Source organism: Lactuca saligna, chromosome 7, assembly GCF_052625555.1.
Source record: "Lactuca saligna cultivar CGN05327 chromosome 7, ASM5262555v1, whole genome shotgun sequence".
NCBI classification, from domain to species: Eukaryota; Viridiplantae; Streptophyta; class Magnoliopsida; order Asterales; family Asteraceae; genus Lactuca; species Lactuca saligna.
This window is the reverse complement of record NC_136423.1, coordinates 75164027-75175217: the sequence shown is the minus strand read 5'-3', so window position 1 is coordinate 75175217 and position 11191 is coordinate 75164027. Positions and strand designations below refer to the sequence as shown.

The 11191-nt window shown below is 33.3% G+C and overlaps 1 long non-coding RNA gene across 1 annotated transcript; it reads left to right on the top strand.

The window, feature by feature from the left end:
• Positions 1-4382: 4382 nt before the first annotated feature.
• On the top strand, positions 4383-6666 carry LOC145006101 (uncharacterized). Its single transcript, XR_013662792.1, has 5 exons — positions 4383-4557; positions 4643-4688; positions 4786-6205; positions 6323-6393; positions 6483-6666. It is a non-coding gene; the product is annotated as an uncharacterized LOC145006101 (long non-coding RNA).
• The last annotated feature ends 4525 nt before the right edge of the window (positions 6667-11191 follow it).

Sequence of the window (11191 nt, the reverse complement as noted above, 5' to 3'; positions counted from 1 at the left end):
GACATCAAGGTGGAAAACGTTGAACTCACTTCTGGCATTATTTCAAAGATTGAAAAGCTACAGGAAGACTTCACAACTGGAAACAAGATTAGGGATGAGTTAACTGAGAAAACTCAAAAGTCCAAGGTCCTTTCTAAAAAGTTGAAAAATGTCACCCAGACTAACGTCAACCTTGAAGAAGAGCATTCTTTAACCAAAGGGTGCATTTCTAAAGTCAATGACTACTTACAGAGAATCGTTGAGACTCGTGATTCATTCTTCACTATCACTATTCGATAGTCCCTCTCTGAAAAACTACAGATGGTGTTCTCAATGCTAAATCAAATTATCGGTGTTTTAGGAAGCGGAGCTTCTATGAAACAAGGGGGACAAGGAACAACAGCCAAAGCCCACAACTTATCAGAAGGATAATGTAGCTTCTGGTTCAGGTAATGACAAAGACAAAGGAAAAGGTATCTTGGAAGATGACGTTAAGGATAATCCAACGATGACCGAATCCAAAAGGGTTGCCATGGAAAAAAAAGACAAAGAGCTAGATGATCTCAAGGCTCTTCGGAAGAAATTAGAAGCTAAAGAAGTTGAGGCTAAAAATGCAAAGATTGTGCTCGAAACTCATAAATCGTTATTTCCAAGTTGGACAATGGAGCGCATTCAAAAAGAGGCAATTGACGACCCAAGCATCTAGTGGATAGAGCCCTCGATCTCATTTGATTTGAACAATGATGTGGAATGTCAATTTGATTTTCCCATCACACCAAGGGCATTTCTCTTTCGTCGTTTTGAGAAGACTGAGAAGTCTTTGATATCTAACATACAGTTCAAGGGATTTAGAGGATCTAATCACATTGTATCTGAGTTCACTTTGGCAGACTTGCCATTTATGAACCCATATGACTGGACCTCCTTGTTCTACATTGTTACGAAATATGAAAAGAAGTATGAGCCTACTGTTGCACATTTGAAAAGGATGATCATTTGCTACATTCTTGAAATTGCACAGATGGATGTTCATATCGCACCAGTTCTAAAAAAAGGCCCATTTTGAAGCCGGAAGAGCAACAAAAGGACATTCAGAAATTAAAGTTGACTGTAATCCGAAAAGACAATTGGAGCATCGTTTACAACAGAAAGGAAGGAGAAGTAGTTCATAAATGTATGTTCTTTCTGTGAGACAAACACATTTACTCATCAGTTGCTTTGAAGATAATTCTTTCTATGGCTGAAGCATGCAAAACAAACTCTGCTGCTAACCTCAAATGCTTTTCAAATATGATTAGATGGTACTTGTGTGTCCGAAACACACTTCTGAAGATAATGCCAAAACTTTTTGACACGCAGCGAAGACAATGAAGACACTCCATCTGAATTTGACACAAAGGGGGAAATTGTTAGGATTTATTATGTGTTGTGTCAAATGAATAATTCCGAAATGGGCATGTCAATGTTAGGAAACCCTATGTACTTTTGTCTATATATAGCATGCATGTAACCTATTAGGGTTACGCCATTTTTGTATGCTCTCACATAAAAGTTCCATCTTTGAGAACTCTTCTAGAGTTGTTTTAATCTAATCATTTGGCACATTTTCTATCAATATTGTTCTTGTCTTTAATTCACTTCATTATTATAGAATCTATCGATATTTATTGTTCTCACATGGGGAATTTGGGGTATTAGAATGCTGAAGAATATATATATATATATATATATATATATATATATATATATATATGTATATATATATAGTTAATGATTATAATATTATGGGTTGAAAACGCTATGTACTCACCAGGTTTCCCAACCTGACCCACTGAATTTCTATGTATCACAGGTAGCGATACAAAGATACTGATAGATAATGTAATTATCTATTGAGAGATTCAAGGAGATGTAGATTGTTAGTATATTAAGACTTTGTAAGTCTCCATTTGTGCTTATGTTTCTTGTATCAGTTATAACATACCATGATTTTAAAATATAAAATCTTCTAAAATGCCTTCATTTTGATATTACATAATATCAATGATATTTTGGGATCAATTTCTCAATAACAAATATTTTAAATAAGCATAAACAAAAAGTTTTAAAAAGGCTGTTAAATTGTGGATGTCACAACTTTGTTCTCTTTTATGTTATACTCAAACCAATCATAGGTAGTCAAAATACTTAACAACAAAACGTATTTCTTTTGTACCTATTTTGTAGAATCTATCGATTTTTATTATTCTCACATAGGGTAGTTGGGCTATTTGAATGCCAAAGAATATATATATATAATTAAAGATTAATAAAATTATGGGTTGAAAACTCTATGCACTCAAGAGGTTTCCCAGCTTGACACACTCAGTTTCCTTGTATCACAGGTAGCGATACAAAGATACTGATAGATAATGTAATTGTCTACTGGGAGATTGAAGGAGATATAGATCGTTAGTATATTGAGACTTTGTAAGTCTCTGTTTATGCTTATGTTTCTTGTATCAGTTATGACATACCAGGATTTTAAAATATAAAATCTTCTAAAATGCCTTCATTTTAAATAAGCATAAACAAAAAGTAAAAGGGTCGTTAAATTGTGGATGTCACAGCTTTGTTCTCTTTTATGTTATACTCTAACCAATCATAGTCGTCAAAATACTTAACAACAAAACGTATTTCTTTTGTACCTATTTTATTTGAAGAGAATGTATGACCCCTTCGTTTACAAGGTCCTTGAAGCAAATATGCCCTCCTTATTTCATCTATTTGATTTAGATTGTAATTTATAAACGTTGGTCTATCTCTTTGTTCTAGAAGGTGAAAACGCGGACCACAGAGAGCTTGACATGTGGCACAAAGTGGTTGGGAAGATGTTACCTTAAAATGCACGATGTGCACCACTTTTGCATGTTGTACACCCCAAGAACGGCCTATAAAACGGAAACAACCCTCATTATCTCCCTCACACCCTCTAACCCTATCTCTCAAAGTTCTAAGTTATAATCCTCCTTGGTATTTAGGAGAGTTCGGTGAATATTTGAGGCCCTACAGAGCCCAACAACTAGTAGCTATCAGGTCGGACATCTGCCAGTGCAATTTCCAGAATTTGTCTACGAAATCTCTGTAAGTTAAGCTACACTATTTTGTTTTCAGTGTATCTTATATTTATAGTCATAAGTCATTATTACTAACCTATAAATAAGATTTATCAATAATTTCAAGTTAATATACTGATTGATCTACTAACGGGAGAGATGTCTAGAATGGTCATGTTGGCTTGGTTGTCGGATTTTAGAAAAGCTATATGCCAAAATCATCCTGCCACCTAACTGTCCTGCCTAGCTGATCCTTACTTGATAAAACTATCAGTATTCATTGGGATTAGTGATAGGTCTAGCCTACATTACCAGATTCCCTTAGGATCTAATAAATTATAGTATTATAAGTTAATATTCGTTAGGCTTGTTGCTCGTCAGTAGGATTGTTTGGATAGTTGTTAATCTTCCAACTAACTGTCTAGGTGAGTTCATCTCACTATATTATGTATTCCAGTATATATCCATGCATGTTAGGATATAGTATCCAGTAGAGTTGAACCCATAGTGTACTTTCTATGTGCATGTAAAGCCGAGTGTGTAGTATCTATGTGCATAATTGTTGGTATGCTTAAAAGTTAGTGAGGGTTTATGGTGGAACGAATAATGTAAAGGAGCCTATAGACCCGCGTCTGTGTAGTTAGGGTTGATGGCAGAAGAAAATAAGTATGGGAGCATATACACCCACATAGATTTTATGGCAGAACAATTAAAGTACGAAAGCCATTATTTGTATGTATGTATAAGTATTATGGTATATGGAATATTGGGGGGACTCACTAAGCCTACCGCTTACGTAGTTGTTTTTTAATTGTTTTTCATGAGCTTCATTGGTTCTTAAGAAGGGAAAGGTTCGACTTTACATATGTGCATTCGCAATCATGTTTCCACAAAATGTAATAAATACTCTGATGTAAATGAACATTTTAAATAAATAAAAATGAAAATTTTGCGTTGAAAATTCAGGACGTTACACTCCATTTGTGCTTATGTTTCTTGTATCACTTATGAAATTTCAGGCTTTTAAAATATAAAATCTTCTAAAATGAATTAATTTTGATACTACACCATGTCAAAGCTATTTTGGTACCAGTTCCGCAATAACAAATGTTTTAAATAAGAATAAACAAAAAGTTTTAAAAAGACCGTGAAATTAGAGATGTCACAATACTACAAATGTTTTATGCCACTATACATCAAAAATCTAATAGCCTGCTACTATTTCCTTGGAAATTCTAAATTCAAGTTGCCTGCTCTTGTTTCCCCCTAATTTAGTAGATCATTTCACCCACCCAAAACTTTAAAAAAAAAAAAAATGATTGGTCTCAGTTATATACCTTAATCTTCGTTCCATGGCCTAGTTCCTTTCCCAAATTCTCATCGATCTCTACTCGCTTGTGATTCATTCGTAAGAATAATTGGCGAGTACTTCCGATAGCTTCTCTCAACCATAGGGCTTGTAGTTGGATCCCTCCCCTTTACAGTTAAGAAACGTAACTTGTTTATGTTCATGTATTTTCTAGTTTTTACTAATTGCATCATTGTGATCTACTTCTTTTCATCAATAGGATGAACTGGTGTGTTGGAACGACCCTACTACCCATTTTCAACAAGGTACATTTCCTTTCAGTTAAATGTATTAGCATTTATGAACTGAAATTACATGGATTATCATTTCTTGTTTCAAAAAGTTTTTGTTTTGGTTCTTCAGGTGCGTATCTTCCAACCATTTCCCATCATCTGAAACCTAACTCTCTTCCGCTACCCTGTCTCTCTTTCAAATCCCTAATATTTAACCGCCATTATTTCTTTCTGAGTTGAAATCCCCAGCTGCCATTGACGATTTCGAGCTACTTCACTGAGCATCGGTAACAATATCTTACTTCTAGTAACCCTTGCATTTAGCAATACTGGTGGGCACTGAACCCTAATTCTTATAGTTTAACGCCTATAGTTAACCAAGTGATGACGGGTAAATTTCTATTTCATGAACCTCAATGTATTTGATTCTTTAAAATTCGTTTTATAAATTGGACATCCTCCACATCAATGTTTCTGAGAGACTTTGTTTGAATTATGTTGCTTATGATTCTTTTCTTCATTTCAGTTAAATACATAAACTCAATTTTTTCAGAGTTTCATTGTCAATTATCATGTATTAATTGGAAATAATTTGAGTTCACTTCAAGAAGGTAGTTTAGTTTCAATATGAGGTGATTAAACCCTACTTTTTGTCCCTTTAGTCCTCCATGTATGTTGTTCTTGTCTCTGGTTTAGACACAAATAGATGTTAATCGGTTAAATGAGCTATAGAAGATGACACATAAATTTTAATTTATGGTCTTTAAATATGAACCTATATGATGATGATTTTTTTCAGCTTGTAGGTGGAGATACTGGACGAGTTTTCTTCCACCCCATATTGAAACTAAACTGCCTTCTCGTGGTGAAATCAAATTATATAAATTTTATAGAAAGTAAATATTATGTTAATATTTTTCATTTTCAATAACATCTGAAACCATTTGTGATTCTTGAATTCATGCATGTCATGCTTTAATTCTTGATACTTGGACATATCATATTTTTTCTCAATGATCTATATCATGACACCTTTAGCTTTTTACATGCATTGAGTAGGCCATTAAGACTATTGGAAGCAATCTTGGCAGTTTTGGAGATCTGAATTTGTTAAAATATCATTGGGTATGTATGGTTGGTTGTAGGATGTGGAGTATGTTTGGCATGAGAGACAAACAATGTAAGCTTCAATTGTCTTATTTTCAATTGTGATTTACAGTGAAATTTCCCACATGATTTTATGATTTGTTTAATCAAGTAAACAATTCATAGCCTCCATCTTTTCAAAATTTATAATTATTTGCATTTTATGTTGTGTTCTAATGTTTATATCATATTTTCCTTCAGTGAATATCTTCCAATGTGGGAAGCAATAAGATGGTTGAGGAAACACTAAAGCTAGCATATGGGGAAGATTCTAAGTTGATCAAAGATTGAATAGCAACGGTACAAGCTATTCCTAAAACTGGTGCATGCTGACTTTTTTCAAACTTCCAGAAGCATTTTCCCCCTGTTTCTCATATCTATATACTAGTCCCTACTTGGTCTAAGTAAGTACATAAGATTTAATTAAAAGTTTTACTTAAAAGTTAGAATCTTGATTCGTTATATCTTTTGTATATCTTTTGTATTGATATCTTTTGTCTTGCTTTTAATGTGATTGTTAGTCACCATAACATTTGGAGGGATGCTAATATACCATGAAGCACATGTCATTAGTACCATACATAATGAAAAGGTTTTGATTTCGTCCCATAGATGGATGATGTGAAGTTATCATGTTTCTTTTTTTTTTCTTAACCTAATTTTTTTTTTTTGTCATTTTAGAGATGTTTATAGAGTTTTCCCTTTTAACCAAGCTACATAGGAGGAAGGATACAATAGAATTAGCTAGCTTAGTTTGATGGCATTATGTTTTGAGTACTAGCACAACATTTAAACTTATTATTTTTTTTGAAGACATCTGTGTTGTAAATATTGAGAATATTGTTGTTAGACAAGTTTGAATTGAAGTAGCGACATTGTGTTTTTAATTTATTATCTTAATTGTTTTATTATTATTTGATATTCTATTTAAAATTTTAAGAATTAGTACCAACTTTATTACTATAGTCTTTTTGTGTTAAAAATGTAGCTACAAACATAAAAATAATATTTATTTTAGTAGTTAAATAGTGGCATAAAAATTGTTCCACTGAAACCTAAACGTGCTATAGTGGCATAATCAAAAAGTGTCACTAAAACCTAAAAAGGTTGCAGCGGCACAACCAAAAAGTGCCACTAAAGGCCTTTAGTGGCAGCACTTTTAGAGGCACATTTTTTTGTGTCGCTGATTGCCTAGGGGCCTTTAGTGGCACTTTTTTTGGTTTTTATTGGCACTTTTTCTATGCCAGTAAATGTCATTTTATTTGTAACTTTGTTCTTCTTTATGTTATACTCTAACCAATCATAGTCATCAAACTACTTAACAACAAAATATCTTTCTTTTGTACCTATTTTTTTGAAGGGAATGTATGACCCCTTGGTTGACAAGGTCCTTGAAGAAAATATGTCCTCCTTATTTCATCTCTTTGATTTGTATTGTAAGTTGTAATCTTTAGTCTGTCTCTCGGGTGTTTTGGAAGATCCTTCAATTCAACACTTGTAATTGGAGTAGTAGTAGGTTGTGGTCCTCGTAGATTTACATTATAAACCGAAGGAAATGATTGATTAGAGGAGCATGGTCTTTTAGAGGATCGTCCAACACTTAAATAATTTGAACATTATCTTTTAGAGGATCCTCAACCTCCAACACTTGATTCATTGATGCTCGTTCTTCCAAAAAAAAGTCTCAATTTTATTCTAACAATTCAATATCAACCAAGTAAACCATCCAATTATACAACAACTCAATGGAAACAAGTCTGACAATATAAGTATCTAATAACAAGTTACAAATAAACAACTAATTTTAAGGTAAAAAATTACTAATTTCACGTAAACAATAACAAAATTTCAACAAAAACAACAACTAATTTGAATAATTTCATAAACCTAAACAAATAAACACTTACTTGTTTCATTGTAGGTTTGAAGAGAGAGCCAAGCAAAATTGAATTCTCTTAGAAGTTGAAGCTAATAATCGAAATATTTTGAGCCAGGAGTGGATTGGAATCGAAGGGGGGGGGGGGGTTCCTATGTTGTAACTTTCACAGAAGAGCAAGGCACTCGTTTTTATCTTTTTAGTAAGCAGTAGCAACGATTGATCGCAACTTCCTTTCTTGATCTGCTATACGTGATGGGTAACTAGGTAAGTCGAATTGGGTTAAAAATTTGGGTCACAAACTAACAATGTTGGGCTGTTGGGCTAATAATTTTTTTTGTATTTGGGTTAATTCCTTTATTGTTTTGGGCTAGCATTTGTTACACATTGTCATATTTTGTGGACCTCTAAAATCCTTGTGGCGCTCGAATTTGAAATTATTGCACCTAATAGAAAAAACAATACACTAACAAATCGAAACAGAATGGTGGCGTGGAACCCCAAGCTCCACATTAATTTACCCCTGGCGGTTTGGGTTGTGCAGTAAAGTAAGAGAGTGGTCATCTCTCTCTCACTCTCTAACTTCCTCCTATATATCTCTTTTTTTCTCTTTCCTATTTTCATGGTATAAAATTCATTGTGTGGTAAGAGAGTGTGGAAAAATGAGGAAGTATGGTATAACTCCTATCACACCCCTGACCGGCGGCGGAAACTTTGGGCGGTACGAACGAGGGGAGATTAGGCCGAGGCATACAGATAGAACATATCATAAAAGAATATCGCAAACATTTATTTTATTTATTATAAATTATTTTTGGTTTACATTTCTTTAAAAAGACAAACACACTTCCTTAACAACACTAAAGATGATAAGCAAACAATTAGAGATATTTGGGGAATGTCGAATTTAATCAAGGCCTTTTGATGAATTAACAACTCACTAACGCATTGACCTTAGGTATATATATTTCATCTATTAACTTTTATTTTTTTATCTTAATCCTTCGTAGGGGTTTTCTATAATTATCACAATATAAATATTTTATCTTATATTTGATAGTTAAAATTTTTCATCTTAATCCTTCCTCGGGATTCCCTATAACTATCACAATATAAATCTTTTATCTTATATTTGATAATTATAATCTTTGATCTCATAATTATTTTGTATATATAAGTATTCATACAAATACCCTAATTATAGTTATTTGAAAATATGATATTTTGGCAGAGTAACAACTAAGTACATTGCATATCCTTATATTTGACCAACATAACTTCTAGATACTATGTTATCCTAGAGAATTTGGTCATTATAACATCTAGGTATTATATCTTTTTAGACTATCGGGCATCATATCTCTTAGGCATAATATCATAGCTTAACATTAGGCATAGTATCTACAGGTACATTATCCTAAGGTTTTAAGCTTTATAAAATGATTTGATATTTAAAACGATAAATTTATTTTGATAAAACTATTTGATAAACATGTATTGCCCCTGTAGAACATTTAAAATAGTGAAAATAGGGTTCGTATACTCACTCTAGTAGCGTGAAACCTTTGATGTAGGGTTGAATCAAGCTCAGGACTTCGGGGATCGCTCTAGATGATAGCTACTGAGAGAGAGAGAGAGAGAGAGAGAGAGAGAGAGAGAGAGAGAGAGAGAGAGAGAGAGAGAGAGAGAGAGAGAGAGAGAGAGAGAGAGAGAGAGAGAGAGAGAAGTCTGAGGGGTATGAGGATTAGGAATGACACAACCCTCTATGTATAGTCGACTTTTAGAGGTGTGCGCCGGTCAAATATCAGCGTGCCACGTATGACAATCGTGGCTACATCCGGAACCTTCCACATGTCACTCCCCCACTCGGACACGTCTCTCGCAATCTACTCGTATCCAGTGCGCAGCGTGCAGAGACGCGCTCCTAGCACGCATGAAAGATTTTTGCAAAAATCATAACTTCTTCATGCGAACTCCGATCTTAGCCCTCTCTATATTTATGTGATAATCTCAATGGGTATCACAACTCTCCTTTAGGTTGTTTTGGCTAGTTGTAACGTTCATTTTTTGTGCCTAATGGGGTTAAAAATAAATGATTTTATCAATATCATATCTCTCTCGTATGGACTCATTTTTTGGCAAACTTTTTCCTAAAGTTTATATCTCGAGGAGTATTATGAAACTCCTTTTTGCACTTTTAGTCAAAACTCAACCAATCTCTAAGTTCCGTTTTGATGTAATTAATTTTAATTATGCGGCTGATTTCTATTTTTATAAAATCCATAACTCATTCCTTTGGAGTTAGATTTTTACAAATCTTATATCATTGAGATCACATTAACGAGTACTACCCACGTACGTGAACCATCTTAGAAATTACAACTTTTTGGACGTTAATTTTTTATCCTAAAGCACGTTTTTAACAAATAAATGTAATATCACATTTGATTCTTATTATCTCGAAAATCAAATATTAAAATACTAAATTATTACATCTATTTTCCTACTCTTTCATATCCATAGAAACCTCTAGGTTGTCACTAACTCCCCTGTTAGTTCATCTTTATCTAGGTTAATTAGGCTCTAAATTTCCCTCCACAAGTTTCATGTTTCACTTCTTTTCCTTCTCTAAAGCTACATCTCAACCCTCTGTCTGTAAGAAAAATAAAAATGGCCCCTAATCCTTTCTCTAAATTTGCAAGTCGATTTCGTGTTCTATTTTCAATACATTTTTGGTTTTCTTAGGATTTCGAATGTCGTAGTTGTTTGGAAATAAGGTCGAACAAATTTTCCAATCTTCCCCCTTTAATTGACCGAATGATGGTAATCCATAGGTCAGATGGATCTAGAACTTTCTGTGATCAGATCATTTTCCTAACTATTCTGCATCAATTATCATAAAGGTTAGTTTTAACTCCTATAATCTCTTTTTTCTATCCTTTTGATCTTAATCTCTTCTGTACCTGATTCTTTATTTCCATTATTTTCAGTGACCATCATCAAATTAGTCAACTATATAGTATAGCCTTGAACTTCATCATGTTGTGGGGTTTTGAAGGTATATTTTTATTGGGTTTTAGATGTTAATTTTAAACTCATGAGGAGGTGAGGCATTCTAAAAAAATCGAAACAATAAGAAATTTTGTATACAAGTTGTCTTTAATATTTTGGTTTTTAATTTTGATTTTGGTCAAGTTGGTTACAGATAAATCTAAAGATTAAAACTACATAAAATCCTCTTTTGAAAACCAAAAAGTTACATGCTTTCTAATGGATAAAAAAAGAGGAAAGATTTCTATTAATTTTTTATTACGTCAAGATTTTGCTGTAAGTTTCATACCTTTATGTGATTGCAGGTTTATAGGCATAAGACTAAGGGGGTGTTTGGATAGGTAAAAAAGTGGCTGCTTATTGTTTATTGCTTATTATTTATTCTCACCACAATAAACTGAGTTGAAGTGTTTGGATGGGAAGCTTAAAATATCAGCTTATTGTGGTAGGAAGCTAAATAAGA